The sequence below is a fragment of the Salvelinus alpinus genome, chromosome 24 (genome assembly GCF_045679555.1).
Source record: "Salvelinus alpinus chromosome 24, SLU_Salpinus.1, whole genome shotgun sequence".
NCBI classification, from domain to species: Eukaryota; Metazoa; Chordata; class Actinopteri; order Salmoniformes; family Salmonidae; genus Salvelinus; species Salvelinus alpinus.
In genome coordinates, this window is record NC_092109.1 from 5031061 (window position 1) to 5043755 (window position 12695).

A 12695-nucleotide genomic window follows, 5' to 3' on the forward strand; every position below is an offset into this window, starting at 1 on the left:
TGCTTTGGCAAAGTGGGTGGGGTTATATCCTGCCTGTTTGGCCCTGTCCGGGGGTATCATCGGACGGGGTCACAGTGTCTCCTGACCCCTCCTGTCTCAGCCTCCAGTATTTATGCTGCAGTAGTTTGTGTCGGGGGGCTCGGGTCAGTCTGTTATATCTGGAGTATTTCTCCTGTCTTATCCGGTGTCCTGTGTGAATTTAAGTATGCTCTCTCTAATTCTCTCTTTCTTTCTTTCTTTCTCTCTCTCGGAGGACCATGCCTCAGGACTACCTGGCCTGATGACTCCTTGCTGTCCCCAGTCCACCTGGCCGTGCTGCTGCTCCAGTTTCAACTGTTTTGCCTGCGGCTATAGAACCCTGACCTGTTCACCGGACGTGCTACCTGTCACAGACCTGCTGTTTTCAACTCTCTAGAGACAGCAGGAGCGGTAGAGATACTCTCAATGACCGGCTATGAAAAGCCAACTGACATTTACTCCTGTTGCACCCTCGACAACTACTGTGATTATTATTATTTGGCCATGCTGGTCATTTATGAACATTTGAACATCTTGGCCATGTTCTCTATTAATCTCCACCCGGCACAGCCAGAAGAGGACTGGCCGCCCCTCATAGCCTGGTTCCTCTGTAGGTTTCTTCCTAGGTTTTGGCCTTTCTAGGGAGTTTTTCCTAGCCTCCGTGCTTCTACACCTGCATTGCTTGCTGTTTGGGGTTTTAGGCTGGGTTTCTGTACAGCACTTTGAGATATCAGCCGATCTAAGAAGGGCTATATAAATACATTTGATTTGATTTGAAATTTGATTTGACTTAGTTTTACTAGCATTTGGAGGCCACGGAAGGAGTGTTGTATGGCATTCAAGCTCGTTTGGAGGTTAGTTAGCAGAATGGTGTATACAGAATGGTGTCGTCTCCGAAGAGGTGGTTCAGATAATCACCAGCAGCAAGAGCGACATCATTGATATATACAGAGAAGAGAGTCGGCCCGAGAATTGAACCCTGTGGCACAGCCAATGGAGACTGCCAGAGGTCCGGACAACAGGCCCTCCGATTTGACACACTGAACTCTATTTAAGAAGTAGTTGGTGAACCAGGCGAGGCAGTCATTTGAGAAGCCAAGGCTATTGAGTCTGCCGATAAGAATGCGGTGATTGACTGAGTTGAAAGCCTTGGCCAGGTCGATGAAGACGGCTGCACAGTACTGTCTTTTATCGATGGCGGTTATGATATTGTTTAGGACCTTGAGCGTGGCTGAGGTGCACCCATGACCAGCTCGGAAACCAGATTGCATAGTGCAGAAGGTACGGTGGGATTCGAAATGGACGGTGATCTGTTTATTAACTTTGCTTTTGAAGATGATAGAAAGGCAGGGTAGGATGGATATAGGTCTATAACAGTTTGGGTCTAGAGTGTCTCCCCCTTTGAAGAGGGGGATGACCACGGCAGCTTTCTAATCTTTGGAGATCTCAGACGATACGAAAGAGAGATTGAATAGGCTAATAATAGGGGTTGCAACAATTTTGCCGGATCATTTTAGAAAGAGAGGGTCCAGATTGTCTAGCCCAGCTGATTTGTAGGGATCCAGATTTTGCAGTTCTTTCAGAACATCATGTCTAGATTTGGGTGAAGGAGAAGCGGGGGGGTTTGGGCAAGTTGCTGCAAGGGGTGCTGAGATGTTGGCCAGGGTAGGGGTAGCCAGATGGAAAGCATGGCCAGCCGTGGAAAAATGCTTATTGAAATGATCGATTATCGTAGATTTATCGGTGGTGACAGTGTTTCCTATCCTCAGTGCAGTGGGCAGCTGGGAGGAAGTGCTCTAATTCTCCATGGACTTTACAGTGTCCCAAAACTTTTTGGAATTAGTGCTACAGGAAGCAAATTTCTGTTTGAAAAAGCTAGCCTTAGCTTTCCTAACTGACTGAGTATATTGGTTCCTGACTTCCCTGAAAAGTTGCATATCGCGGGGGCTATTCGATGCTAATGCAGAACGCCACAGGATGTTTTGTGCTGGTCAAGGGCAGTCAAGTCTGGGGTGAACCATCTGTTCTTAGTTCTACATTTGTTGAATGGGGCATGCTTATTTAAAATGGAGAGGAAAGCACTTTTGAAGAGCATCCAGGCATCCTCTACTGACGGGATGAGGTCAATATCCTTCCAGGATACCCGGGCCAGGTCGATTAGAAAGGCCTGCTCGCTGAAGTGTTTTAGGGAGCGTTTGACAGTGATGAGGGGGGGTCGTTTGACCGCGGTCCCAGTACGCATGCAGGCAATGAGGCAGTGATCGCTGAGATCCTGGTTGAAGACAGCAGAGGTGTATTTAGAGGGCAGGTTGGTCAGGATGATATCTAAGGATTTAGGGTTGTACCTGGTAGGTTCCTTGATAATTTGTGTGAGATTGAGGGAATCTAGCTTAGATTGTAGGACGGTCGAGGTGTTAAGCATGTCCCAGTTTAGGTCACCTAACAGTACGAGCTCTGAAGATAGATGGGGGGGCGATCAATTCACATATGGTGTCCAGGGCACAACTGGGGGCTGAGGGGGTCTACAGCAAGCGGCAACGGTGAGAGATTTGTTTATGGAAAGGTGGATTTTTAAAAGTAGAAGCTTGAATTGTTTGGGCACAGACCTGGATAGTATGACAGATCTATGCAGGCCATCTCTGCAGTAGATTGCAACTCCGCCCCCTTTGGCAGTTCTATCTTGTCGGAAAATGTTAGAGTTAGGGATGGAAATTTCAGGATTTTTGGTGGCCTTCCTAAGCCAGGATTCAGACACGGCTAGGACATCCAGGTTGGCGGAGTGTGCTAAAGCAGTGAATAAAACAAACTTAGAGAGGCGGCTTCTAATGTTAACATGCATGAAACCAATGCTTTTACAGTTACAGAAGTCAACAAATGAGAGCGCCTGGGGAATGGGAGTGATGCTGGGGGAAAAGGGTTAATGTCTACATCACCAGAGGAACAAAGGAGGAGTAGGATAAGAGTACGGCTAAAAGCTAAAATAACTGGTCGTCTAGTGCGCTCGGAAAAGAGAGTAAAAGGAGCAGGTTTCTGGCCGCGGAAACATAGATTCAAGGCACAATGTACATACAAGGGTATGGTAGGATGTGAGTACAGTGGAGGTAATTCTAGGCATTGAGTGACGATGAGAGAGGTTTTGTCTCTAGAGGCACCATTTAAGCCAGGTGCGGTCACCGCATGTGAGGGGGGTGGAACATAAGGGCTAGCTAAGGCATATTGAGCAGGGCTGGAGGCTCTACAGTGAAATAAGACAAAAATTACTAACCAAAACAGCAATAGACAAGGCATATTGACATAGATGGGACTTCATCAACTCCAGGTGTGCTGTCCAGAGGAGGTTGGTTGCACCTTATTTGTGGAGAACGACTCATGGTAGTGACAGGACCGGAATTAGTGGAATGGGCTCAAATACATCAAACACATGGTTTCCAGGTGTTTGATGGCATTCTATTTGCTCCGTTCCAGCCATTATTATAAGCCGTTCTTGCCTCTGCTGCCTCCTTTGGTGCTGTCATGTGCCTTTTTCTAAGGAGTGGCTTCTGTCTGGCCACTCTCCCATAAAGCGCAGTTTGGTGAAGTGCTGTAGAGCCTGTTGTCCTTCTGGCAGGTCTCAGCCAAGTTCTGTCAGAGTGGTCATTGGGTTATTGGTCACCACCCTGACAAAGGTCCTTCTTGCCCGGTTGCTCAGTTTGGTCGAACGGCCAGCTCTAGGCAGAGAGCTGGGTAGTTCCATATTTTTTTCAATTTCCCAATGATGGAGACCACTGTGCTCAAAGAAACTTTCAACACTCTAGAAATTGTTTTATTCGTGATCAAAAATATGCAAAAATATAAAAAATCAGACAGGTGGCAAATACTTTTTCACAGCACTGTATATGCCTTGTCACAATTCTATCTCGGAGAGCTATGCACTGTTCCTTGGACTTGATGGTATATTAACATGTAAAGTGTTGGTCCCATTTTTCATGGGCTGAAATAAAAGATCCCAGAAAATGTCCATAACGCACAAAAAGCTTATTTCTCTCACATTTTGTGCACACATTTGTTTTCATCCTTGTTAGTTAGCATTTCTCATTTGCCAAGATAATCCATCCACCTGACAGGTGTGGCATATCAAAAAACAGATTAAACAGCAGACCACATGTAACCACGCCAGCCTGGCTTCTTCACCTGCGGGATCATCTGAGGAGGGGGAGGGGGGTGCTGTGGAGTATTTCTGCCTTTAATAAAGCACTTTTGGGGGGAAAAACTCATTCTGATTGGCTGGGACTGGCTCCCAAGTGGGTGGACCCATGCCCTTCCAGGCCCAAACATGGCTGTGCCCCTGAACAGTCTTGTGAAATCCATAGATTAGGGCCGAATTTCTTTCTATGAACTCAGTAAAATCTTTAAAATTGTGTTTATATTTTTGTTCAGTATAGTTTCTGCTGTCAACAGTGGGACCTTATATAGACACGTGTGTTTCTTTCTAAATCATGTCCAAACAATTGACTTGGCCACAGGTGGACTCCAGTCAAGTTGTAGCGATATCTTAAGGATGATCAAAGGAAATTGGATGTACCTGATCTCAATTTGGAGTGCCATAGCAAAGTTGTGTGAATATTTACACTACCGTTCAAAAGTTTGGGGTCACTTAGAAATGTCCTTGTTTTTGAAAGAAGGCCTGCTTCCCGGAGTCACCTCTTCATTGTTGACGTCAAGACTGGTGTTTTGCGGGTACTATTTAATGAAGCTGCCAGTTGAGGACTTGTGAGCCGTCTGTTTCTCAAACTAGACACTCTAATGTACTTGTCCTCTTGCTCAGTTGTGCACCGGGGCCTCCCACTCCTCTTTCTATTCTGGTTAGAGACAGTTTGCACTGTTCTGTGAAGGGAGTAGTATACAGCGTTGTATGAGATCTTCCATTTCTTGGCAATTTCTCGCATAGAATAGCCTTCTTTTCTCAGAACAAAGATGGACTGACGAGTTTCGGAAGAAAATTCTTTGTTTCTGGCCATTTTGAGCCTGTAATCGAACCCACAAATGCTGATGCTCCAGATACTCAACTAGTCTAAAGAAGACCAGTTTTATTGCTTCTTTAATCAGAACAACAGTTTTCAGCTGTGCTAACATAATTGCAAAAGGTTTTTTTTAATGACCAATTAGCATTTTAAAATGATAAACTTGGATTAGCTAACACAATGTGCCATTCACATGTCGATCTGGAATAGTTGCTTATAATGGGCCTCTGTACGCCTATGTAGATATTCCAGTAAACATCAGATGTTTCCAGCTACAATAGTCATTTACAACATTAACAATGTCTACACTGTATTTCTGATCAATTTTATGTTATTTTAATGGACAAAACAATTGTTTTTCTTTCAAAAACAAGGACATTTCTAAGTGACCCCAAACTTTTGAACGGTAGTGTATGTAAATGAGATATTTCTGTATTTAATTTTCAATACATTTGCAAGCATTTCTAAAAACATGTTTTCACTTTGTCATCAGGGGGTATTGTGTGTAAATGGGTGAAAGAAAAAAATCGATTTAATCCATTTTGATTTCAGGCTGTAACACAACAAAATGTGGAATACGTCTAGGGGTATGAATACTTTCTGAAGGCACTTTAATTGGAGTATATTAATGTTGTAGATTAGACAATATATTGTGTTTCTTAAACAGAGGGGCAGATGGAGCCAAGTAGTTAGTGGCTAGTCTTGCAAATGTATTTTGTGTGATGAGTAATTTGTGTAGGTAGGAAGCATACGTACTGGCCCAGACAATATTGCAGTAAATAAGATATGGGTAAATTAAGCTGTAGTACAGAGTTAGGAAGCAAGCCTGATGAACCAAACCACACATTCTTCTGATGATATCAATGGACTTCATCACTTTGCGGCAGACAAAGTGAATATGATCTTTTCAGGACAACTTTTCATCAACTAGAACACAGAGGAATCTAGTGGATGAAACCTGGTCCATTTCATTCCCACTAATTGAGATTCTGGCTCTTTTAAAATATGTATTTGTTTTACAATATTTCCTATTCTTAGCAGTGAATGCAATGAAGTTAGATTTTTTTTTAAACACTTTAAAGATAATTTGTTCATCTGGAACCATTCAGAAAATTTGGCCATGCCTGAGTTGGCTTTATTGATTATTGAATCGAAATTCTTGTGTGATAAAATCAAGTTGGTATCATAGGCAAAACAGCAAGGTCATTGATATAGATTAGAAATAACAAAGGTTCAAGGATCGAACCCCGTGGAATGCCACAGGATACACCACATGAACAAAAGTATGTGGACATGTAGCGGCCTCTATATGTATCACAGGAGAATCAAGAAATGAAGAGTGACACGGCTGTCTTTTTGGTTTTATGTCGATCTGGAATAGTATTATGAAAAGATAGGACAGGAACACATTAGTCTCCAATGCAAGTTGTTCTACACAGGAGCATGAAGAAACGTAAAACACATCTCCTGTCTCACATCCCCAATACATTGCTAGGTGCTTTCAGTGTTGACAGTATTAAAATACAAACAGGTTACAACATGAAAACGCCTTTATCCCATTCAGGCCTTAGAGGGCTAAAACTACATCTCCCATAATGCAACGCTAGCATCAGTCGGCAACTCAGCTAAACGTTTGCATCACAGAAAGGCATGCTAGCTAGCAACAGCAATATTTTTTAGCACTCTGTAAACTATATCAATAACAATAAAACTGTGAAAGTTACATGTTTCAATAGTCTCACACTCCCTTATAACAATATCTACCACATTAACCTTGATGTTTTATTTATTTCACGTTATGGACTTCTACAAAGGAGTAATCCACAACACTTTCCTTTCTCTCAATGTTTTTTCGGACTAACATGCTGACCAGACTGGACACGTCGCGTGCGCGAGTGTCGCAAAATTAATTTAGAAATCCATGTTATTCAATTATTGCACCCACACTGCTCGCGCACGCCAACGATCGCGCTGCAAGTCCTGCCTCTCCCATCTCCTCATTGGTTTATAGAAGCAGGTACCCACGTGGGTGATTGAAAGACGAACTACAATGAAAGTTTAGATGCGATCACCATATAAGTTAAACGATGAAAATGCCTTGAAGGAGTAGAGATGACTAGAAACGATTCCGTTGGCCGTTTTATGTGTGGATTAATTGTTGGAGTAGCGGTCCTTGTGCATTTCAGGTAAAATAACAACTCAATGTTTATATCCCAGGACAAATTATCTAGCAACAGCACGCTAGCTAAATAGGACAAATTAATGTTAGCTAGCAAGTGCAAGCTAACTAGCTAAATTGCCATACATGTTTAATGCTTTTTGACCTGTCCCCAAATTAATGTCATTGGTTCAGAGCTTGTTTTGATATTTTAACCTGCGTGTCGTGATCGCGTTTGGTGTGGGTGGACAAAATAAATGTATGCACGATGGCGCACGCGCGCAGCCGGTTTGGGTTCCGTGTGAGGAGAACGGGACTTACTGGTAGTACCAGGGTGTTAGTAGGTGACGTAAGCACCCAGATTAAATAAAATACATTTAATGAAATGAAACCCGAAGATGTTAACATCATTCAGCTACTGTAGCTGCCTACTTAACATCAACAGGCAGCACTAATTAAAAATAGATACCAACAATTAAAAATAGATACCAAAAGTAAAGTTCCTGGCGATCATAGCGATCTGACTCCCCCATTTTCTCTGAACTTGGAATATTCCTGTTCGCGGGCTTGGGCCACTGACCCTTAACCTAGTTGTTCTGCGTTGTGTACTATTCTAATAATTTGAAGTTTGATGGAATACCGATTTTAACTCTCCTACAGACACGTGTTTGTCAAACATCTCAATCCAAAATCATGGGCCTTAATATGGAGTTTGTTTCCACCGTTTGCTGCTATAACAGCCTCCACTCTTCTGGGAAGGCTTTCCACTAGATGTTGAAACATTGCTGCAGGGACTTGCTTCCATTCAGCCACGAGCATACGTGATGTTGGGCGATTAGGCCTTGCTCGCAGTCGGCATTCCAATTCATCCCAAAGGTGTTCGATGGGGTTGAGGTCACGGCTCTGTGCAGGCAAGTCAAGTTCTTCCACACCGATCTCGACAAACCATTTCTGTATGGACCTCGTTTTGTGCACCGGGGCATTGTCATGCTAAAAGAGGAAAAGGCTTTCACTTAACTGTTGCCACAAAGTTGGAAGCACAGAATCGTCTAGAACATGCCTGGGCAAAGGCCGGCATACGGCCCCCGACCTGGTTCAATACGGTCCGCGGAATCATGCTCAGATCACATAAAGAATTTGCAATAGTAAAGTTTTTTTTAATGTATTTGTTATTCAAATTAAAAGCCCAACGAATACTCACCTTTTTGTAATGATTTAACTCCCACCGCTTGTGGGACATTTTTTTTTGAAGGCACGTATAAATAACAACGAGGACAGACAGTGACTGACAGGCTGACACACACGTCACAGTTACAAATAGTAGCTAGCTAGAAATTGAGTTTTTCAAAGATTTAAAAGAAAAGGAAAGTAGACAATTGAATGTAGGGCGTTCCAGCAAGAGTGGACATCGAAATATTTATTTATTGAGGTATCAGGGAAAGCTGTGTGCTTAGCGTGCAAAGAGAGCATCGCTGTCTTGAACGGCCACAACTTGTCCCGACACTTCCAGACTAAGCATGCAGAGAAATGTAGGAATATGTCTTCTGAGTAGAGGGCAAGTGCATCGAAAGAGTTGCTTTCTCAGGTGCAATAGCAGCAAGGACTTTTCACAAAGCTGTATTCAACAAACAACGGAATTGTGAGAGCTAGCTACTGTATGTACTATCCCACAAAATTGCTAAACATAGCAAGCCATTCGCTGAGGGCGAATTCATGAAAGAATGTTTAATTGACATGCGGCAATACTTTCCCCCGACAAGAAAGATCTGTTTGAAAATGTTTCCCTGTCAAGACAAACAGTGACACGGCATGTGGAGGACATCGCAGAGAATATGGAACAACAGTTGAAAGACAAGGTAAAGGATTTGACCTATTTCTCCTTGGCCCTGGATGAGAGCAGTGATGCACGTGACACGGCGCAGTTGTTAATATTCTTACGAGGCATAACCCCAGACTTTGAAATTACGGAGGAGCTTGCTTCAGTGCAGTCAGTGCACAACCACAGGGAAAGATTTATTGGAGGAGGTTAATAAGTGTGTGGCAAAGCTGGGACTGAGTTTTGAGTTTATCCAGTGTGACCACTGATGGGTGCCCAAACTTGGCAGGGAAAAACATTTGCCTTTTGAAAAGGATACAAGATCAAGTAGCTGAGCTGAACCCAGATCAGAAAATTATTGTATTAATTGTATTATTCATAATTAATTGTATTATTCATCAGGAGGTGCTCTGTAAATGTGTTCTGAAAATAGCCATGTTGTGGATACAGTCACTGAAGTGGTAAACTTCATAAGAGCAAAATATTTCAACCACAGGCAGTTTGTCTCACTGTTGGAAGAGACAGCGTCGGGTAATGCAGATCTCCCCTACCACACAAACGTGAGATGCCTGAGTTTGGGGAAGGCGCTTAAAAAGGCGTGGCACCTGAAGTCGGAGATTGCTGAGTTTTTGCAAATAAAAGGAAAATATGGAAAATGTGGATTTCCCTCAACTGCAAGATAAATAATGGTTGGCTGATTTTGCCTTCCCTATGGACATCATGGCCCCCATGAATGAACTGAATTCCAAACTACAAGGGAAGGGCCTTTTTGCATATCAGATGTACAGCCTTGTCAAAGCCTTCAAGGGAAAAGTACTCCTCCTGACCCGGCAAGTAGAAGCCAACAATCTCACCCGCCTCCCGACACTACTAGTCTGTTCCCTATCAGATGACCAGCGGGAGAAGTATGGAGTTTTGAGCGGTGAGTTTTCTCGTCATTTTGAGGATTTCAAAGTGTTGTAAAATGACATGCTGTTGGTTTCCTCTCCTTTCACTTTCAATGTGGATAACGCTCCCACTGACCTGCAACTTGAGCTTATCGATCTTCAGTCGGATGCAGTGTTTGGAGAACTATTCAAAACAATGTCACTGACGAGTTTCTATGCATCTCTCGATGAACAAAACCTTCCAAAGATTAGGAGTCATGCTCAGAAGATGTTTGTACTGTTTGGGTCAAGCTATGTATGTGAACAGACATTTTCAGTGATGAAATAGAACAAGTCAAGGCACAGACTCTCACGTCAGCAATCCTGTGGTCAGAAACTATACCTGACTTCACTGCTCTTGTCAATGCCCATCAGAGACTTCACTCCTCACACTGATTGAGTAGTTTAAATGTAATGTTGAGCTCTCTCTTTTTCTTATGTTTTTTTGTCCTTGGTGCTGAATGCACAGTGTACTTTTCCCTCCTATAACTATTCACACCCCCAAAGTCAATACTTTGTAGAGCCACCTTTTTGCAGCAATTACAGCTGCATGTCTCTTGGAGTATGTCTCTATTAGCTTGGCACATCTAGCCACTGGGATTTTTTCCCATTCTTCAAGGCAAAACTGCTCCAGCTCCTTCAAGTTGGATGGGTTCCGCTGGTGTACAGCAATCTTTAAGTCATACTACAGATTATCATTTGGATTGAGGTCTGGGCTTTGACTAGGCCATTCCACGACATTTAAATATTTCCCCTTAAACCACTTCAGTGTTGCATCCGCAGTATGCTGGGGGCTTATTGTCCAGCTTGAAGGTGAACCTCCATCCCAGTCTCAAATCTCTGGAAGACTGAAACAGGTTTCCCTCGAGAATTTCCCTGTATTTAGCACCATCCATCATTCCTTCAAATCTGACCAGTTTCCCAGTCGCTGCCGATGGAAAAACAGCACGATGCTGCCACCACCATGCTTCACTGTGAGGATGGTGTTCTCAGGGTGATGAGAGGTGTTGTGTTTGCGCCAGACATGGCGTTTTCCTTGATGGCCAAAAAGCTCAATTTTAGTCTCATCTGACCAGAGTACCTTCTTCTATATGTTTGGGGAGTCTCCCACATGCCTTTTGGTGAACACCAAACATGTTTGCTTATTTTTTTCTGGACACTCTTCTGTAAAGCCCAGCTCTGTGGATTGTACGGCTTAAAGTGGTCCTATGGACAGATAGTCCAATCTCTGCTGTGGAGCTTTGCAGCTCCTTCAGGGTTATCTTTGGTCTCTTTTTTTGTTGCCTCTGATTAATACCCTCCTTGCCTGGTCCGTGAGTTTTGGTGGGCGGCCCTCTCTTAGCAGGTTTGTTGTGGTGCCATATTCTTTCCATTTTTTAGTAATGGATTTAATGGTGCTCTGGGATGTTCAAAGTTTCTAATATTTTTTATAACCCGACCCTGATCTGTACTTCTCCACAACTTTGTACCTGACCTGTTTGGAGAGTTCCTTGGTCTTCATGGTGCCGCTTGCTTGGTGGTGCCCCTTGCTTAGTGGTGTTGCAGACTCTGGGGCCCTTCAGAACAGGTGTATATGTACTGAGGTCATATGGCAGATCATGTGACACTTAGATTGCACACAGGTGGACTTTATTTAACTAACTATGTGACTTCTGAAGGTAATTGGTTGCACCAGATCTTATTTAGGGCTTCATAGCAAAGGGGGTGAATACATATGCACGCACCACTTTTCCGTAAAACAAATGTATACGTTTTTTTGAAACAAGTTATTTTTTTCATTTCACTTTACCAATTTGGACTATTTTTGTGTATGTCCATTACATGAAATCCAAATAAAAATCAATTTCAATTACAGTTTGTAATGCAACAAAATAGGAAAAACTCCAAGGGGGTGAATACTTTTGCAAGGTACTCTATGTAGCTAGCTAGCTAGCTAGCTAGGGATAGCATGCTAGCTGGCAAATCTTTATTGACGTTTATCAACTCCACTTTGAAATTCCCACACCCTTCGTTATTCTTCAGAGGTGGAACATAAACTAAGAATCAGTAGCTAGGTTTCTATACAGTTGGCGACAGATTATCATGCGAATATTCTAAAATATGCACATTTTCCCAACATTGGTGTTTCCACCGAACTCACTTGTTGCCGATTAAAACTCATTGCGTGATGACGTAGTGCACACATTTTATTTTTTGCTTAAGTTTTCATGTATCAAATAAAAATTGTTCAATGTGTTGCCATTGCATTTTCAACTCTACCGATAGTTTTGTCAAAGACTGTTGTGTTAAATAGCAAATGTGCCTACTCTGGTCTTGGCATGTGCACTCTAGCCAACAGTTTGCAGATACAGTGCGGGTAGGCTGTGCAGGGGTTGGTGTTTGACAGCAACTTGGAATCGAAGGATCACCGGAACCACAGTGTAATCAGTGGGATCTCTTATATAAAGCACTTAAAATAAAATGTATTATTATGATTATTATAATGTGTTTGTTTGTTTCTGATGATACTGGAGAGGTCTGTGTACAGAGAGCTAATAATGTACCTGTCACGCCCTGACCTGAGATATCTGGGTTTTTTTAATATTTTGGTTAGGTCAGGGTGTGACTAGGGTGGATTACGCTAGTTTTTGTATTGTCTAGGGGTTTTGTATTGTCTGGGGTTTTTGTATTGTCTGGGGTTTTTGTATTGTCTAGGGGTTTTGTATTGTCTGGGTTTTTTGTATGTCTAGGGTTTTGTAGGTATTTGTATGTTTATGGTGGCCTGATATGGTCCCAAT